Genomic DNA, 22,298 nt, shown 5'->3' on the forward strand with positions numbered 1-22,298 from the left:
TTAATCAAGAAACCATGTCAGCCGAGATGATGCGTATAGCTAGTTTCAAACATGAGCTATTTACTTTAAATACTAGAAAACTTTGTTTATCACCAAATGATGATAAGAGATATATTCTACCCTCCGGGTTTCGTACCTTAGCGCACGGTCATAAAGATATTGAAAAATGATAATGAATGATTGTATTTATGTATATATAAAAAACTGCTATTGCTATAAATTGTAAAAATTATTTTATTGAATACATTTTGCACATAAACTCTTTAATCATTTTATCGTTTACGTTTTTATCTTTCTTAAACCTAGACACAATGTTATACATTTCTATTCCTTTATACCTGTTTATAGCAAAATAGATACAGAATGCTCCACACGTATTACTAGAATTACTCTGTAATTGATTAGAATTAAAAGTAACAGTTTTACTGTTTCGTTCAATAAAGTCATTAAATTTAAAATAATCTGGCGGGTTTCCAAAGGAATCCATGAATTCACTATTTTTATGTTTAGAAAAATATATTAGAACCCAGTGTTCTCCAGGTCCAACACTCGTATCGGTATTTACAATAAATAGAGAAGGGAATAGTTTTACATATTTAGGTAACTTGTCAGCCACGAACACGCCTCGAAATATACTTTTAGTACTTAAATCTTTTTCAAGAATTTTAGTTATCTGTAGCGAATCCATTAATTACTGTAATCGAAAATCACGGTTCGATTTTTATCAATTTCAATCAAATTTTGAAACTCAGCGTAAATTAGAATGGAAATCGTCTCCGGTAACGGTTTTGCAAATTTTAATTCTAATCTCAGGTTACTGTTTTTTAAAGATGCAAGTGATTAGCGTTGTTATTAAGATCCGAGGTTAAATTGTACGCGAATAAACAATTTCCGTTAGGGTAATCTTCCCGACTTATCTGATTCCCTTCATCTTCGTTCCACTGATTAGTTTGAATGAAAAGATTGCAATACGCTTGAATATATTGATTTTCCTCAAAGTTTAGAGATAACGCCTTATGAGGGACGCTGCTACCGTCAATGTTCAATCCAATGCTTGATAAATCGAAATGTTGAAAGTTGTACGGTGCTTTTTTCAAATCTCCTAGAAACGCTTTTTGTTCCACAAACCCGATAACAACTTTCTTGGGTGCTTGTCCGGTAAATAAATGATCTTGCACACTAGTCATAAGACCAGCGGGTATAGAAAATGAGGTGCACTCCGAACGAGTTACAGGATATTTAGCGGTTCCATATTGTAGCGCTTTGGCTTGAGCGAGCGATAGTTCCGGTATCACTTTAACTTTCCTCAGATAAAGGGAAGCTGATAAAATCTCCACTTTGCGTTCACTCCGACGTAAAATGTAAAAAGCTGCTCTATTTTTATCGAATTTAAATTTCAAATCAACCATATTGAATAAAAAGCGTGGTTGTTGACATAAATCAGTATGGACTACGCCTGACAAGTCAATCGCCCCTTTTTGCGCTAAACTCGCTCGTTTAGAGAAACCATCGTTATCGAAAAATGAATCGAACTTCCCAGGCGTATCCCGATAGAAATGTGAACTCATTAAATAACTTTTTTTTCGCAGAATCTCCGAACGTTAATAAAGTTTGTTTCATACTTTTATAAGCGTAATTTTGACTGGAAGGTGTTACTGATCTTTCATTAAGAAATACGTGGACGTCGCTAAAAAGCGAATGAAGAAACAAATTCTCGGGGGCCATATTGTCGGCTGGAGTTCCGGCGGCCCCAACCGCAACACCTGGAACCGCGGGTTGCGGTAGTTGACCATTATCTTTAGTTACCTTTACTCGAACGTGCAACAAAGTTTGTGAAAGGTCTATATACGTTTCAGAGTTACCGTTGATAGAAAATGTAATTGATGCGTTATCAACTATATTTGATATTGGATTATACTCAACCCATTCTCCACGAATAATCGAAGATTGTGTCATAGGTACTTGAAACAAATCTAGCTCGGAATTTATACACTCAACTGAGTGCGGGTGTAAAAGGGACATTATGAGAATATATTGGAACGTTTAGGGAACCGCCCTTTCGCTATCCTGCCTGCTGTTGAAATGGCGCTTTACGACTGAGTTCGTTTCCTTTTATTTCCGGAACCCGTCATTCTTTTAATATGATCCGTAGCTGAAGATGTTAGTCTCATGGCTTCATCAGCTGCTGAAGCTAAAGTTTCCCTTCCAGCGTTAATAGAATGCGATTTAAGCGCTGTTTTAATTGGGGCTCCGCTAACAACATCGGTCGCTACTTTCGCTCCGGTACTTAAAAGTTTTTTTCCCAAGTAAGAAGCGCCTTTCTTCAGTAAAGGTACCGCGAATCTAAACGCTGAAGATAATATATTTCCTAGTCCATGTCCTCTTTGCACAGCTAAACCTCTACATAAAGGTATTCCACCGAAACCAACCTGGTTTAAATAGTAACTTTCATAATCAGTTCTTGAAGGTGAATATTCAGACCTCATGATGTTAACTGTTCGCTCCCTTAAGCTAGAATGAGGGTGTGTCCTGAATGATTAAAGGTTTATAGTGAAGTCCACATTTTACGGGGTTAAAAATGTAATACAACGTGAGCTTTTCCACTATGAAACTGTATTGGCTCACCTAAATCATCTGTTATATTAATTTCTATAGTCTTAATATTATTACACATGACTAGTAGGTATATGAGGTTGTGAAAATATTTTTGTAGCTGTTTTCCCATTAGACTCGGCTTTCTCTTCGACGCTTATGATTCTTAATAGAGGTGCTAAACTATCCCCAACAACGCTATTTTCAACCAGATCTGAATAAACGAATAAGGAATGTAGCCCAACGTTCATATCAACTGGGTAGGGGGTTATCATTGAATTTAAAATGGTGAAATCATTATCTCTTCTATCCTTAAAACCTAGTAAAATCGATAGATCGGGACCAATTACAGCTCTGATTTTCGGTTGCAATTTAACTTTAATTCGATTAGAATCATTTAAATAAGCGAATGTAACTTGTTCTTCTTGGTTGTGGACGTTCATAACATGTAATAGTTTTTTCGGAGTTATATAAAAACCCGCGGGAACTTCAGTCATTTTATCATATTCGAGAGGGTCTTTAATAACCAATAGATTAGGTTTTCGAACGTTATGCCATGTCCGAGGATAGCTTATTTCCGCTAACCCAACTTCGTACTGTTCCTCAAATCTTAACGGTTCAGCTAAATACGTTCGAAATTTACCAACGCTATTATCTTGGTAATATAATGACGAGGAATCTGAAGGTAGCGTTACGTAAAAACTCATTTTAAATCCACTTCTTGTATCCAAGAATTAAATGTAGGGTCGTAATCTTGCCACTTTACATACAGTTCTACGCGGCCATCCGATTTTTTCCTCTTTTTTATTACTTTTTCGATTATGAAGTAACAGTCTTTTAAATCTCGACCAACAATCTGAACCTCCTCTCGATAGAATACTCCTAAAATGGGGTTAGAATTTAAATCCTTCAGCTTATATACAGGTGGGTCACGTGGTAGTCTCTCAGCTAATTTAAACAATTCTGTAGTTAAATTCGGGTTATATTTCTTATCGAAAATTGATAAATTTCTACTTATTCTACAAATATCTCCAATTTCAAATGCATATGTTAACGGAGGAGAAAAATTTACCGAACCGTAAAGATTTTTCCATATTTTAGCAGAGTTATCTAGAGTAATTCCGCGGGTTTACATTTAATTGATCTGTGATAACTATTGTTATGAGCGTTTATAATATCATCTAAAACGTCGATATATTTAAGGGTGTTATTCTACGTGAAATATCGATATAAACGAGATTTAAAACTTCTAATGAATCTTTCAATAATGGACGCTTTCTGATCGAGTAGCGAAAAAGTTAATACCCCTTCGCTGTAATTCACTCTGCACTTCTTGACAGACAAATTAGTTTCCATGATCACTTTGAATTCTTTTCGGTTGACGGCCTTTTTCAAAAACGTTACGTAACGCTTTTAAAATTGTTACACCTTTCTTATTTTTAACCGCTACAGCCATAGCGTATTTGCTAAATATGTCGATAATACATTTTACTTAGAGAGATCCTGAATTATATTTAGACAGCTTCTGAAAATCTGCCAAGTCCGCTTGCCACTGTTCGTCAATTCCATAAACAATAGGTTAAGTTAGAAGAAACCACCTATGGACTGTGAGAAGGATGATAAAATACGCGAAAAAGTTGATAAGTCCATAATTAAAAGGGATAATATAGCTAAATCCTAAACAAATTTGAAGAAATTTAAAAACTTACTAATAACTCGTACCGATAGGTCTTCGAGCAACGCGAAACTCGGATCAAATAGATCGTCGAGTAATAAACTAAATTAAAAATAAATAAAATAGCCAGAAATTCCAACGGTAGACCGGTTTCGTTCTATTTGGAACTCATCAGTACCGTGCGGGAAATCTGGCTGGCGACTATCAAATCGAAAAGAGAAACTAAGCCTAAACATTAAAAATTTCAAAACGCGTTGCATATAGCAACGGAAAGCCGAAAAGGGGGGAGTGTGGTGGAGAATAGTATATACGATAAGTTAAGTTAGAAGAAACCACCTATGGACTGTGAGAAGGATGATAAAATACGCGAAAAAGTAGATAAGTCCATAATTAAAAGGGATAATATAGCTAAATCCTAAACAAATTTGAAGAAATTTAAAAACTTACTAATAACTCGTACCGATAGGTCTTCGAGCAACGCGAAACTCGGATCAAATAGATCTTCGAGTAATAAACTAAATTAAAAATAAATAAAATAGCCAGAAATTCCAACGGTAGACCGGTTTCGTTCTATTTGGAACTCATCAGTACCGTGCGGGAAATCTGGCTGGCGACTATCAAATCGAAAAGAGAAACTAAGCCTAAACATTAAAAATTTCAAAACGCGTTGCATATAGCAACGGAAAGCCGAAAAGGGGGGAGTGTGGTGGAGAATAGTATATACGATAAGTTAAGTTAGAAGAAACCACCTATGGACTGTGAGAAGGATGATAAAATACGCGAAAAAGTAGATAAGTCCATAATTAAAAGGGATAATATAGCTAAATCCTAAACAAATTTGAAGAAATTTAAAAACTTACTAATAACTCGTACCGATAGGTCTTCGAGCAACGCGAAACTCGGATCAAATAGATCTTCGAGTAATAAACTAAATTAAAAATAAATAAAATAGCCAGAAATTCCAACGGTAGACCGGTTTCGTTCTATTTGGAACTCATCAGTACCGTGCGGGAAATCTGGCTGGCGACTATCAAATCGAAAAGAGAAACTAAGCCTAAACATTAAAAATTTCAAAACGCGTTGCATATAGCAACGGAAAGCCGAAAAGGGGGGAGTGTGGTGGAGAATAGTATATACGATAAGTTAAGTTAGAAGAAACCACCTATGGACTGTGAGAAGGATGATAAAATACGCGAAAAAGTAGATAAGTCCATAATTAAAAGGGATAATATAGCTAAATCCTAAACAAATTTGAAGAAATTTAAAAACTTACTAATAACTCGTACCGATAGGTCTTCGAGCAACGCGAAACTCGGATCAAATAGATCTTCGAGTAATAAACTAAATTAAAAATAAATAAAATAGCCAGAAATTCCAACGGTAGACCGGTTTCGTTCTATTTGGAACTCATCAGTACCGTGCGGGAAATCTGGCTGGCGACTATCAAATCGAAAAGAGAAACTAAGCCTAAACATTAAAAATTTCAAAACGCGTTGCATATAGCAACGGAAAGCCGAAAAGGGGGGAGTGTGGTGGAGAATAGTATATACGATAAGTTAAGTTAGAAGAAACCACCTATGGACTGTGAGAAGGATGATAAAATACGCGAAAAAGTAGATAAGTCCATAATTAAAAGGGATAATATAGCTAAATCCTAAACAAATTTGAAGAAATTTAAAAACTTACTAATAACTCGTACCAATAGGTCTTCGAGCAACGCGAAACTCGGATCAAATAGATCTTCGAGTAATAAACTAAATTAAAAATAAATAAAATAGCCAGAAATTCCAACGGTAGACCGGTTTCGTTCTATTTGGAACTCATCAGTACCGTGCGGGAAATCTGGCTGGCGACTATCAAATCGAAAAGAGAAACTAAGCCTAAACATTAAAAATTTCAAAACGCGTTGCATATAGCAACGGAAAGCCGAAAAGGGGGGAGTGTGGTGGAGAATAGTATATACGATAAGTTAAGTTAGAAGAAACCACCTATGGACTGTGAGAAGGATGATAAAATACGCGAAAAAGTTGATAAGTCCATAATTAAAAGGGATAATATAGCTAAATCCTAAACAAATTTGAAGAAATTTAAAAACTTACTAATAACTCGTACCGATAGGTCTTCGAGCAACGCGAAACTCGGATCAAATAGATCGTCGAGTAAAAAACTAAATTAAAAATAAATAAAATAGCCAGAAATTCCAACGGTAGACCGGTTTCGTTCTATTTGGAACTCATCAGTACCGTGCGGGAAATCTGGCTGGCGACTATCAAATCGAAAAGAGAAACTAAGCCTAAACATTAAAAATTTCAAAACGCGTTGCATATAGCAACGGAAAGCCGAAAAGGGGGGAGTGTGGTGGAGAATAGTATATACGATAAGTTAAGTTAGAAGAAACCACCTATGGACTGTGAGAAGGATGATAAAATACGCGAAAAAGTAGATAAGTCCATAATTAAAAGGGATAATATAGCTAAATCCTAAACAAATTTGAAGAAATTTAAAAACTTACTAATAACTCGTACCGATAGGTCTTCGAGCAACGCGAAACTCGGATCAAATAGATCTTCGAGTAATAAACTAAATTAAAAATAAATAAAATAGCCAGAAATTCCAACGGTAGACCGGTTTCGTTCTATTTGGAACTCATCAGTACCGTGCGGGAAATCTGGCTGGCGACTATCAAATCGAAAAGAGAAACTAAGCCTAAACATTAAAAATTTCAAAACGCGTTGCATATAGCAACGGAAAGCCGAAAAGGGAAGAGTGTGGTGGAGAATAGTATATACGATAAGTTAAGTTAGAAGAAACCACCTATGGACTGTGAGAAGGATGATAAAATACGCGAAAAAGTAGATAAGTCCATAATTAAAAGGGATAATATAGCTAAATCCTAAACAAATTTGAAGAAATTTAAAAACTTACTAATAACTCGTACCAATAGGTCTTCGAGCAACGCGAAACTCGGATCAAATAGATCTTCGAGTAATAAACTAAATTAAAAATAAATAAAATAGCCAGAAATTCCAACGGTAGACCGGTTTCGTTCTATTTGGAACTCATCAGTACCGTGCGGGAAATCTGGCTGGCGACTATCAAATCGAAAAGAGAAACTAAGCCTAAACATTAAAAATTTCAAAACGCGTTGCATATAGCAACGGAAAGCCGAAAAGGGGGGAGTGTGGTGGAGAATAGTATATACGATAAGTTAAGTTAGAAGAAACCACCTATGGACTGTGAGAAGGATGATAAAATACGCGAAAAAGTTGATAAGTCCATAATTAAAAGGGATAATATAGCTAAATCCTAAACAAATTTGAAGAAATTTAAAAACTTACTAATAACTCGTACCGATAGGTCTTCGAGCAACGCGAAACTCGGATCAAATAGATCGTCGAGTAATAAACTAAATTAAAAATAAATAAAATAGCCAGAAATTCCAACGGTAGACCGGTTTCGTTCTATTTGGAACTCATCAGTACCGTGCGGGAAATCTGGCTGGCGACTATCAAATCGAAAAGAGAAACTAAGCCTAAACATTAAAAATTTCAAAACGCGTTGCATATAGCAACGGAAAGCCGAAAAGGGGGGAGTGTGGTGGAGAATAGTATATACGATAAGTTAAGTTAGAAGAAACCACCTATGGACTGTGAGAAGGATGATAAAATACGCGAAAAAGTAGATAAGTCCATAATTAAAAGGGATAATATAGCTAAATCCTAAACAAATTTGAAGAAATTTAAAAACTTACTAATAACTCGTACCGATAGGTCTTCGAGCAACGCGAAACTCGGATCAAATAGATCTTCGAGTAATAAACTAAATTAAAAATAAATAAAATAGCCAGAAATTCCAACGGTAGACCGGTTTCGTTCTATTTGGAACTCATCAGTACCGTGCGGGAAATCTGGCTGGCGACTATCAAATCGAAAAGAGAAACTAAGCCTAAACATTAAAAATTTCAAAACGCGTTGCATATAGCAACGGAAAGCCGAAAAGGGGGGAGTGTGGTGGAGAATAGTATATACGATAAGTTAAGTTAGAAGAAACCACCTATGGACTGTGAGAAGGATGATAAAATACGCGAAAAAGTAGATAAGTCCATAATTAAAAGGGATAATATAGCTAAATCCTAAACAAATTTGAAGAAATTTAAAAACTTACTAATAACTCGTACCGATAGGTCTTCGAGCAACGCGAAACTCGGATCAAATAGATCTTCGAGTAATAAACTAAATTAAAAATAAATAAAATAGCCAGAAATTCCAACGGTAGACCGGTTTCGTTCTATTTGGAACTCATCAGTACCGTGCGGGAAATCTGGCTGGCGACTATCAAATCGAAAAGAGAAACTAAGCCTAAACATTAAAAATTTCAAAACGCGTTGCATATAGCAACGGAAAGCCGAAAAGGGGGGAGTGTGGTGGAGAATAGTATATACGATAAGTTAAGTTAGAAGAAACCACCTATGGACTGTGAGAAGGATGATAAAATACGCGAAAAAGTAGATAAGTCCATAATTAAAAGGGATAATATAGCTAAATCCTAAACAAATTTGAAGAAATTTAAAAACTTACTAATAACTCGTACCGATAGGTCTTCGAGCAACGCGAAACTCGGATCAAATAGATCTTCGAGTAATAAACTAAATTAAAAATAAATAAAATAGCCAGAAATTCCAACGGTAGACCGGTTTCGTTCTATTTGGAACTCATCAGTACCGTGCGGGAAATCTGGCTGGCGACTATCAAATCGAAAAGAGAAACTAAGCCTAAACATTAAAAATTTCAAAACGCGTTGCATATAGCAACGGAAAGCCGAAAAGGGGGGAGTGTGGTGGAGAATAGTATATACGATAAGTTAAGTTAGAAGAAACCACCTATGGACTGTGAGAAGGATGATAAAATACGCGAAAAAGTAGATAAGTCCATAATTAAAAGGGATAATATAGCTAAATCCTAAACAAATTTGAAGAAATTTAAAAACTTACTAATAACTCGTACCGATAGGTCTTCGAGCAACGCGAAACTCGGATCAAATAGATCTTCGAGTAATAAACTAAATTAAAAATAAATAAAATAGCCAGAAATTCCAACGGTAGACCGGTTTCGTTCTATTTGGAACTCATCAGTACCGTGCGGGAAATCTGGCTGGCGACTATCAAATCGAAAAGAGAAACTAAGCCTAAACATTAAAAATTTCAAAACGCGTTGCATATAGCAACGGAAAGCCGAAAAGGGGGGAGTGTGGTGGAGAATAGTATATACGATAAGTTAAGTTAGAAGAAACCACCTATGGACTGTGAGAAGGATGATAAAATACGCGAAAAAGTAGATAAGTCCATAATTAAAAGGGATAATATAGCTAAATCCTAAACAAATTTGAAGAAATTTAAAAACTTACTAATAACTCGTAGCGATAGGTCTTCGAGCAACGCGAAACTCGGATCAAATAGATCTTCGAGTAATAAACTAAATTAAAAATAAATAAAATAGCCAGAAATTCCAACGGTAGACCGGTTTCGTTCTATTTGGAACTCATCAGTACCGTGCGGGAAATCTGGCTGGCGACTATCAAATCGAAAAGAGAAACTAAGCCTAAACATTAAAAATTTCAAAACGCGTTGCATATAGCAACGGAAAGCCGAAAAGGGGGGAGTGTGGTGGAGAATAGTATATACGATAAGTTAAGTTAGAAGAAACCACCTATGGACTGTGAGAAGGATGATAAAATACGCGAAAAAGTTGATAAGTCCATAATTAAAAGGGATAATATAGCTAAATCCTAAACAAATTTGAAGAAATTTAAAAACTTACTAATAACTCGTACCGATAGGTCTTCGAGCAACGCGAAACTCGGATCAAATAGATCTTCGAGTAATAAACTAAATTAAAAATAAATAAAATAGCCAGAAATTCCAACGGTAGACCGGTTTCGTTCTATTTGGAACTCATCAGTACCGTGCGGGAAATCTGGCTGGCGACTATCAAATCGAAAAGAGAAACTAAGCCTAAACATTAAAAATTTCAAAACGCGTTGCATATAGCAACGGAAAGCCGAAAAGGGGGGAGTGTGGTGGAGAATAGTATATACGATAAGTTAAGTTAGAAGAAACCACCTATGGACTGTGAGAAGGATGATAAAATACGCGAAAAAGTAGATAAGTCCATAATTAAAAGGGATAATATAGCTAAATCCTAAACAAATTTGAAGAAATTTAAAAACTTACTAATAACTCGTACCGATAGGTCTTCGAGCAACGCGAAACTCGGATCAAATAGATCTTCGAGTAATAAACTAAATTAAAAATAAATAAAATAGCCAGAAATTCCAACGGTAGACCGGTTTCGTTCTATTTGGAACTCATCAGTACCGTGCGGGAAATCTGGCTGGCGACTATCAAATCGAAAAGAGAAACTAAGCCTAAACATTAAAAATTTCAAAACGCGTTGCATATAGCAACGGAAAGCCGAAAAGGGGGGAGTGTGGTGGAGAATAGTATATACGATAAGTTAAGTTAGAAGAAACCACCTATGGACTGTGAGAAGGATGATAAAATACGCGAAAAAGTAGATAAGTCCATAATTAAAAGGGATAATATAGCTAAATCCTAAACAAATTTGAAGAAATTTAAAAACTTACTAATAACTCGTACCGATAGGTCTTCGAGCAACGCGAAACTCGGATCAAATAGATCTTCGAGTAATAAACTAAATTAAAAATAAATAAAATAGCCAGAAATTCCAACGGTAGACCGGTTTCGTTCTATTTGGAACTCATCAGTACCGTGCGGGAAATCTGGCTGGCGACTATCAAATCGAAAAGAGAAACTAAGCCTAAACATTAAAAATTTCAAAACGCGTTGCATATAGCAACGGAAAGCCGAAAAGGGGGGAGTGTGGTGGAGAATAGTATATACGATAAGTTAAGTTAGAAGAAACCACCTATGGACTGTGAGAAGGATGATAAAATACGCGAAAAAGTAGATAAGTCCATAATTAAAAGGGATAATATAGCTAAATCCTAAACAAATTTGAAGAAATTTAAAAACTTACTAATAACTCGTACCGATAGGTCTTCGAGCAACGCGAAACTCGGATCAAATAGATCTTCGAGTAATAAACTAAATTAAAAATAAATAAAATAGCCAGAAATTCCAACGGTAGACCGGTTTCGTTCTATTTGGAACTCATCAGTACCGTGCGGGAAATCTGGCTGGCGACTATCAAATCGAAAAGAGAAACTAAGCCTAAACATTAAAAATTTCAAAACGCGTTGCATATAGCAACGGAAAGCCGAAAAGGGGGGAGTGTGGTGGAGAATAGTATATACGATAAGTTAAGTTAGAAGAAACCACCTATGGACTGTGAGAAGGATGATAAAATACGCGAAAAAGTTGATAAGTCCATAATTAAAAGGGATAATATAGCTAAATCCTAAACAAATTTGAAGAAATTTAAAAACTTACTAATAACTCGTACCGATAGGTCTTCGAGCAACGCGAAACTCGGATCAAATAGATCGTCGAGTAATAAACTAAATTAAAAATAAATAAAATAGCCAGAAATTCCAACGGTAGACCGGTTTCGTTCTATTTGGAACTCATCAGTACCGTGCGGGAAATCTGGCTGGCGACTATCAAATCGAAAAGAGAAACTAAGCCTAAACATTAAAAATTTCAAAACGCGTTGCATATAGCAACGGAAAGCCGAAAAGGGGGGAGTGTGGTGGAGAATAGTATATACGATAAGTTAAGTTAGAAGAAACCACCTATGGACTGTGAGAAGGATGATAAAATACGCGAAAAAGTAGATAAGTCCATAATTAAAAGGGATAATATAGCTAAATCCTAAACAAATTTGAAGAAATTTAAAAACTTACTAATAACTCGTACCGATAGGTCTTCGAGCAACGCGAAACTCGGATCAAATAGATCTTCGAGTAATAAACTAAATTAAAAATAAATAAAATAGCCAGAAATTCCAACGGTAGACCGGTTTCGTTCTATTTGGAACTCATCAGTACCGTGCGGGAAATCTGGCTGGCGACTATCAAATCGAAAAGAGAAACTAAGCCTAAACATTAAAAATTTCAAAACGCGTTGCATATAGCAACGGAAAGCCGAAAAGGGGGGAGTATGGTGGAGAATAGTATATACGATAAGTTAAGTTAGAAGAAACCACCTATGGACTGTGAGAAGGATGATAAAATACGCGAAAAAGTAGATAAGTCCATAATTAAAAGGGATAATATAGCTAAATCCTAAACAAATTTGAAGAAATTTAAAAACTTACTAATAACTCGTACCAATAGGTCTTCGAGCAACGCGAAACTCGGATCAAATAGATCTTCGAGTAATAAACTAAATTAAAAATAAATAAAATAGCCAGAAATTCCAACGGTAGACCGGTTTCGTTCTATTTGGAACTCATCAGTACCGTGCGGGAAATCTGGCTGGCGACTATCAAATCGAAAAGAGAAACTAAGCCTAAACATTAAAAATTTCAAAACGCGTTGCATATAGCAACGGAAAGCCGAAAAGGGGGGAGTGTGGTGGAGAATAGTATATACGATAAGTTAAGTTAGAAGAAACCACCTATGGACTGTGAGAAGGATGATAAAATACGCGAAAAAGTTGATAAGTCCATAATTAAAAGGGATAATATAGCTAAATCCTAAACAAATTTGAAGAAATTTAAAAACTTACTAATAACTCGTACCGATAGGTCTTCGAGCAACGCGAAACTCGGATCAAATAGATCGTCGAGTAATAAACTAAATTAAAAATAAATAAAATAGCCAGAAATTCCAACGGTAGACCGGTTTCGTTCTATTTGGAACTCATCAGTACCGTGCGGGAAATCTGGCTGGCGACTATCAAATCGAAAAGAGAAACTAAGCCTAAACATTAAAAATTTCAAAACGCGTTGCATATAGCAACGGAAAGCCGAAAAGGGGGGAGTGTGGTGGAGAATAGTATATACGATAAGTTAAGTTAGAAGAAACCACCTATGGACTGTGAGAAGGATGATAAAATACGCGAAAAAGTAGATAAGTCCATAATTAAAAGGGATAATATAGCTAAATCCTAAACAAATTTGAAGAAATTTAAAAACTTACTAATAACTCGTACCGATAGGTCTTCGAGCAACGCGAAACTCGGATCAAATAGATCTTCGAGTAATAAACTAAATTAAAAATAAATAAAATAGCCAGAAATTCCAACGGTAGACCGGTTTCGTTCTATTTGGAACTCATCAGTACCGTGCGGGAAATCTGGCTGGCGACTATCAAATCGAAAAGAGAAACTAAGCCTAAACATTAAAAATTTCAAAACGCGTTGCATATAGCAACGGAAAGCCGAAAAGGGGGGAGTGTGGTGGAGAATAGTATATACGATAAGTTAAGTTAGAAGAAACCACCTATGGACTGTGAGAAGGATGATAAAATACGCGAAAAAGTAGATAAGTCCATAATTAAAAGGGATAATATAGCTAAATCCTAAACAAATTTGAAGAAATTTAAAAACTTACTAATAACTCGTACCGATAGGTCTTCGAGCAACGCGAAACTCGGATCAAATAGATCTTCGAGTAATAAACTAAATTAAAAATAAATAAAATAGCCAGAAATTCCAACGGTAGACCGGTTTCGTTCTATTTGGAACTCATCAGTACCGTGCGGGAAATCTGGCTGGCGACTATCAAATCGAAAAGAGAAACTAAGCCTAAACATTAAAAATTTCAAAACGCGTTGCATATAGCAACGGAAAGCCGAAAAGGGGGGAGTGTGGTGGAGAATAGTATAAACGATAAGTTAAGTTAGAAGAAACCACCTATGGACTGTGAGAAGGATGATAAAATACGCGAAAAAGTAGATAAGTCCATAATTAAAAGGGATAATATAGCTAAATCCTAAACAAATTTGAAGAAATTTAAAAACTTACTAATAACTCGTACCGATAGGTCTTCGAGCAACGCGAAACTCGGATCAAATAGATCTTCGAGTAATAAACTAAATTAAAAATAAATAAAATAGCCAGAAATTCCAACGGTAGACCGGTTTCGTTCTATTTGGAACTCATCAGTACCGTGCGGGAAATCTGGCTGGCGACTATCAAATCGAAAAGAGAAACTAAGCCTAAACATTAAAAATTTCAAAACGCGTTGCATATAGCAACGGAAAGCCGAAAAGGGGGGAGTGTGGTGGAGAATAGTATATACGATAAGTTAAGTTAGAAGAAACCACCTATGGACTGTGAGAAGGATGATAAAATACGCGAAAAAGTAGATAAGTCCATAATTAAAAGGGATAATATAGCTAAATCCTAAACAAATTTGAAGAAATTTAAAAACTTACTAATAACTCGTACCGATAGGTCTTCGAGCAACGCGAAACTCGGATCAAATAGATCTTCGAGTAATAAACTAAATTAAAAATAAATAAAATAGCCAGAAATTCCAACGGTAGACCGGTTTCGTTCTATTTGGAACTCATCAGTACCGTGCGGGAAATCTGGCTGGCGACTATCAAATCGAAAAGAGAAACTAAGCCTAAACATTAAAAATTTCAAAACGCGTTGCATATAGCAACGGAAAGCCGAAAAGGGGGGAGTGTGGTGGAGAATAGTATATACGATAAGTTAAGTTAGAAGAAACCACCTATGGACTGTGAGAAGGATGATAAAATACGCGAAAAAGTAGATAAGTCCATAATTAAAAGGGATAATATAGCTAAATCCTAAACAAATTTGAAGAAATTTAAAAACTTACTAATAACTCGTACCGATAGGTCTTCGAGCAACGCGAAACTCGGATCAAATAGATCTTCGAGTAATAAACTAAATTAAAAATAAATAAAATAGCCAGAAATTCCAACGGTAGACCGGTTTCGTTCTATTTGGAACTCATCAGTACCGTGCGGGAAATCTGGCTGGCGACTATCAAATCGAAAAGAGAAACTAAGCCTAAACATTAAAAATTTCAAAACGCGTTGCATATAGCAACGGAAAGCCGAAAAGGGGGGAGTGTGGTGGAGAATAGTATATACGATAAGTTAAGTTAGAAGAAACCACCTATGGACTGTGAGAAGGATGATAAAATACGCGAAAAAGTTGATAAGTCCATAATTAAAAGGGATAATATAGCTAAATCCTAAACAAATTTGAAGAAATTTAAAAACTTACTAATAACTCGTACCGATAGGTCTTCGAGCAACGCGAAACTCGGATCAAATAGATCGTCGAGTAATAAACTAAATTAAAAATAAATAAAATAGCCAGAAATTCCAACGGTAGACCGGTTTCGTTCTATTTGGAACTCATCAGTACCGTGCGGGAAATCTGGCTGGCGACTATCAAATCGAAAAGAGAAACTAAGCCTAAACATTAAAAATTTCAAAACGCGTTGCATATAGCAACGGAAAGCCGAAAAGGGGGGAGTGTGGTGGAGAATAGTATATACGATAAGTTAAGTTAGAAGAAACCACCTATGGACTGTGAGAAGGATGATAAAATACGCGAAAAAGTAGATAAGTCCATAATTAAAAGGGATAATATAGCTAAATCCTAAACAAATTTGAAGAAATTTAAAAACTTACTAATAACTCGTACCGATAGGTCTTCGAGCAACGCGAAACTCGGATCAAATAGATCTTCGAGTAATAAACTAAATTAAAAATAAATAAAATAGCCAGAAATTCCAACGGTAGACCGGTTTCGTTCTATTTGGAACTCATCAGTACCGTGCGGGAAATCTGGCTGGCGACTATCAAATCGAAAAGAGAAACTAAGCCTAAACATTAAAAATTTCAAAACGCGTTGCATATAGCAACGGAAAGCCGAAAAGGGGGGAGTATGGTGGAGAATAGTATATACGATAAGTTAAGTTAGAAGAAACCACCTATGGACTGTGAGAAGGATGATAAAATACGCGAAAAAGTAGATAAGTCCATAATTAAAAGGGATAATATAGCTAAATCCTAAACAAATTTGAAGAAATTTAAAAACTTACTAATAACTCGTACCAATAGGTCTTCGAGCAACGCGAAACTCGGATCAAATAGATCTTCGAGTAATAAACTAAATTAAAAATAAATAAAATAGCCAGAAATTCCAACGGTAGACCGGTTTCGTTCTATTTGGAACTCATCAGTACCGTGCGGGAAATCTGGCTGGCGACTATCAAATCGAAAAGAGAAACTAAGCCTAAACATTAAAAATTTCAAAACGCGTTGCATATAGCAACGGAAAGCCGAAAAGGGGGGAGTGTGGTGGAGAATAGTATATACGATAAGTTAAGTTAGAAGAAACCACCTATGGACTGTGAGAAGGATGATAAAATACGCGAAAAAGTTGATAAGTCCATAATTAAAAGGGATAATATAGCTAAATCCTAAACAAATTTGAAGAAATTTAAAAACTTACTAATAACTCGTACCGATAGGTCTTCGAGCAACGCGAAACTCGGATCAAATAGATCGTCGAGTAATAAACTAAATTAAAAATAAATAAAATAGCCAGAAATTCCAACGGTAGACCGGTTTCGTTCTATTTGGAACTCATCAGTACCGTGCGGGAAATCTGGCTGGCGACTATCAAATCGAAAAGAGAAACTAAGCCTAAACATTAAAAATTTCAAAACGCGTTGCATATAGCAACGGAAAGCCGAAAAGGGGGGAGTGTGGTGGAGAATAGTATATACGATAAGTTAAGTTAGAAGAAACCACCTATGGACTGTGAGAAGGATGATAAAATACGCGAAAAAGTAGATAAGTCCATAATTAAAAGGGATAATATAGCTAAATCCTAAACAAATTTGAAGAAATTTAAAAACTTACTAATAACTCGTACCGATAGGTCTTCGAGCAACGCGAAACTCGGATCAAATAGATCTTCGAGTAATAAACTAAATTAAAAATAAATAAAATAGCCAGAAATTCCAACGGTAGACCGGTTTCGTTCTATTTGGAACTCATCAGTACCGTGCGGGAAATCTGGCTGGCGACTATCAAATCGAAAAGAGAAACTAAGCCTAAACATTAAAAATTTCAAAACGCGTTGCATATAGCAACGGAAAGCCGAAAAGGGGGGAGTGTGGTGGAGAATAGTATATACGATAAGTTAAGTTAGAAGAAACCACCTATGGACTGTGAGAAGGATGATAAAATACGCGAAAAAGTAGATAAGTCCATAATTAAAAGGGATAATATAGCTAAATCCTAAACAAATTTGAAGAAATTTAAAAACTTACTAATAACTCGTACCGATAGGTCTTCGAGCAACGCGAAACTCGGATCAAATAGATCTTCGAGTAATAAACTAAATTAAAAATAAATAAAATAGCCAGAAATTCCAACGGTAGACCGGTTTCGTTCTATTTGGAACTCATCAGTACCGTGCGGGAAATCTGGCTGGCGACTATCAAATCGAAAAGAGAAACTAAGCCTAAACATTAAAAATTTCAAAACGCGTTGCATATAGCAACGGAAAGCCGAAAAGGGGGGAGTGTGGTGGAGAATAGTATAAACGATAAGTTAAGTTAGAAGAAACCACCTATGGACTGTGAGAAGGATGATAAAATACGCGAAAAAGTAGATAAGTCCATAATTAAAAGGGATAATATAGCTAAATCCTAAACAAATTTGAAGAAATTTAAAAACTTACTAATAACTCGTACCGATAGGTCTTCGAGCAACGCGAAACTCGGATCAAATAGATCTTCGAGTAATAAACTAAATTAAAAATAAATAAAATAGCCAGAAATTCCAACGGTAGACCGGTTTCGTTCTATTTGGAACTCATCAGTACCGTGCGGGAAATCTGGCTGGCGACTATCAAATCGAAAAGAGAAACTAAGCCTAAACATTAAAAATTTCAAAACGCGTTGCATATAGCAACAATATAAACAATAGTTCGATTTCGTTTGAATCGTCTTCTAGCAGGTTTATGCAGCGTATATGTATCCTATTTATTAGAAATTGTTTTACTTTTTCGAATGAAACCTTTAAACCTTTATGTCGAGCTGAATTATAGAGCGTTCGAACTCCAGCGAATGACCCTGGGTCTGCGGGATTAGTATAGATTTTCTTAAGTTCTTTCTCCATATCGGGTAATATTTTGATGTAATGGCATGTAACGCCAAAAAGGGAAATTAAATAATTCTTATATTATAATAACTATGATAATTAATACAGCTGTGATAATTTTCGGGGATTTTGAAAATGATAGTGATAAATAGGCTAAAAGTCCTAAAGAGACCGTTTCTGTACAACCTTCCATTGTAAGCTTATACTATGAAATGAGAACAAAATTATCAGGTTAATATATTTTATTTAGTATGTATCCAAGATCTTAGAGGACTAGGTGAAGATGATTATAACATTGAACTACTTGGTGGTGTATGAAATACAGCGAATGTTTTTAACAGTGTCAATCTTACAGGATTTTTAATTAAACGTTTTGAAATATTTGACTTATGAATGCCCTCGTAAAACTCTGTAACTCCTATAGGATCAATCGCTGTTCCAGGCGTTTTTCTCACAGCGTCATACAAAAGATCGATTATATTAGATCCTCCAATCACTTGTCCTCGAATAGAAAGCTCTCCTGAGTTAGCCCATCTAATATATCTCGGATCTTCCGTAGTCGCTCGGTATAATGAAATCGCATCACTAACATAAGTTGCAGGTAGAGAATAAGATATTTGCGCGAACCAGGTTTTAGGCCGTTCAGAGTTTTCAATAACGGGAGAGATTTGCTCTTTACGTACGTAAGTTAACCGTCGTTGGAGAGTTTGATTGCATAATGCTAATTTCTCTGATTCGTTTAAATCTGGATTATCTAGAATAGATTTAATTTCATCATGGAGTGCCTTCTCTTTTTGAAGTTCAGGTGTTTCTTCTGTTTTGGAAGGTGGAGTGTTTTTTAATCTCTCCATTACATCTTGAGGTACTAGAAGCATTTTTCGAGCCATCATCGGTTTATAGCTCGGCTTATTGCACTTCCGGTGACTGAGCTAACGATAGATAGCAGTGGCGCTAATAAAAATGGAAGAAAACCACCTTTTTGTACCAGTATCTTTCGTCGTTTTGATATAGGGTTCTTCTTCGACACGTTTCGTTTAACCGCGCTATGTTTCTTTAACCGCTTACGATGACGTTCTGACAGTTCCATTGTTCCGTGTAATACATTTATACATCATTCAACAAGAGCCAATATAGCTTCCTTGCTAGCGTATTTAATAGCTGTCTTTCTTTGATTTAGATTACAGGATGTCAGGAAACGTAGAAAATCTAGGTTTTCCTTTACTCGTTTTGAGACATCCATTTAGAGATTTTCTTAGCCTTTCTTAAAGCGCAATGAATAGTTTCGGAATGAACAGGGCAGTTTAATTCAACGTCTTCTAGTTCTGATAATTTAGGACAACCGGTATCTTCGATGTTAGTTACTGAAACGCCAAGGAGTGTCGATAATACTGTAGCTTTTTCTAAACCTTTGGTGAAAAACGAAGTCGCTTTTTCCGCTATCTGATTGCAAATGTCACGTCTCGTTCTGTAAGGACGTTCGCCGTCATCCCATTGAAGGTGACAAATGTTATGAGATATCCATCTGCATTTGAAAGCTCTTTGAAAGGGTATGGAGATTTGAAAGTAAACACGTCCGATTCTTCAGTTTCTAATACTACGTAAGCTAATTCTTTAACAATCCACTCTCGATTAACCCTAAAGAAATAATACACTACATTTTGGAATAAAGACCACCGATTCTTCACCCGGTATTAAACCTGTTCGTAGTAAATACTGATCTGGAGTGTGAGGTTTCAAGTCAACTAATAAATACCCAAACTTCCGTGACGTAGCTTGTTGAAACGCATCAATAACGTATTTGCTATTGGTTGGAGATATCTGCCTCGCGAGATGGTAAATTGTTGATTTATCTCGTGGTGATTTAAAAATAAATAGATAATGAGCATTTAATTTAAAGTTCTTATTTCTTTTCCGGGGTAATAAAGGTTTTGCATTAAAATTAGTACGGAGGTGTTTCTGTGATGAGATCCACGAATAAATAATTAGTTACATCTTTATTATTAGATATCTCGCATAATAAATCGTCTAATATAACTAAATTCCTAAATTGCGGGTTTAATATATTAACATCGAGTAACCCTTCGTGAAACTCGACTGAAGGTGTGTGTTCTAATTTTGATTGAAATAGTTTTGGCTGATACTCGGTATAACACCATATTATCCTCTCCGGAGGAGGGGATATGCAGGTCTTCTTATATTGAATCAACCGTCCCACCAGGAATGACTTTCCGCATTGGGTGGACCGGGCTACAAGCCCATTCATTGGATGTTGTAAGCTTAAATCCATAATGGTTAATGATAATCGGAACATTAGTGCAATCAATTTTATTAGTTTTTTTTACAAGATTTTAGCATTTCATATTATTAGTGACATTATATTATTTAAAATTTCTTTTGACAATTCACAGCGAATAGTAAACATTTCAATAATATTTTCACAATCTACCGACATAATTATTTCATAAATATGCAAATCTACACGCTTAGAATAATCCGTCATAATGCAATTATGCTGGAGTTGAGATGGATGATCAATTTGACAGCCATTGCACGCTTTCTTAAGAGCTTCGTGTAATTGTTTAATTACAACGTTAGTCATCGCCTCCTTTATTTCCTTGATTTGCTTTAAACACTTCTGAATAGACTCGTACTGGTCGAGGAAATTCAACCAAGAAGATTGAGCGAAAGCTACCCCCTCTTTAGTCGGTAACAGTTTACCCCATAACCATGGTACATTTGTCTAACATCTAAAACCTTTTGTTCGGCAAATCTATGAACCGAAAACCGTTTGGTTTCAGAATCTGTGAAAACCCATTAAGTTTCAGCTTCGTTATTGAAATAAGCTTCAATAGCATCTTTCTTTATCCATAGCTCTTGCAGTTCCGCTTCTGTTAGTTTAATGCCCTTTGTTAAATCTAATAGCCCGCAGTAGATGGTTTCATCTGCATAAACGATTAACCCTTTATCACCAGACACAGGAAATGAACAATTCCTATAAAATAAATACATTAAGACAAGTTAAGAATTATCACTGAGTATTCCTACTTACATTTTAAGGTTCCTCGGAGTCACTTCCAATACAATTCAGATGGTGAACTTTCTAAATACGGTCTTACTATTATACGGTTTTCCCTTTTTATACTCTGAAATTATTTATCTTCGATATCTTATTTATTAAAATGGGGTTTAAAATTAATTCCATTCCACGTATACGCATTTTGAAGTGCATCACGTTACGTATATAGGAATTTACCCGGTCCTCATACGGAATCACGTGTAAAATTACAATAGTTGAGAACGATACGTTTCTCATACTCGTGAGATAGGTTCAAATGCCATGCATATTTAAGTACCACTTACACGCTAATGATATTAAAATGAAGTTTAAAAATATTTCCATTCTACTTTAACAACAAATATTCCATGACGTCAAAACACTCTGAAATTCAAAAATGAAGTTTAAAAATATTTCCATTCTACTTTAACAACGAACATTCCATGACGTCAAAACAATCTTAAATTCAAATTAACCGTGTCCCCCGGGTAATCCGCGCGCGCCGCCTAGGTTACATCATTTCATTTTATTACGTACGATAAAACTTGCTAAGATATACGTTCAAGTGTCTTTCGAGATAAGCGGAGATAAATGAACAAGCTGGCCTGATCACAATATGTTGATATACGAAAAAACAAATCGTCGCGAGAAATATCATAAATACATTAACTTTTTGACGATTTTACCCCCATTTCACCCATTAAATCCCGGATCCCTACGATCCCAACGATCCCTCACTTTCCTTCTACTAATGTTGTTAGGTAACAGTACATGTAACCTCTGAGAAACCATAGAACAAAGAAATGAATTTTTTACTGTGTCTCTTGGAAATTTAAATGACCGTGTCATTATTTTAAATCGGAACGATAGCATACTTATAGAGTCGAATGC

Source organism: Leiobunum rupestre, chromosome 3 (genome assembly GCF_980474605.1).
Source record: "Leiobunum rupestre chromosome 3, qqLeiRupe1.1.hap1, whole genome shotgun sequence".
In the NCBI taxonomy this organism is placed as follows: domain Eukaryota; kingdom Metazoa; phylum Arthropoda; class Arachnida; order Opiliones; family Sclerosomatidae; genus Leiobunum; species Leiobunum rupestre.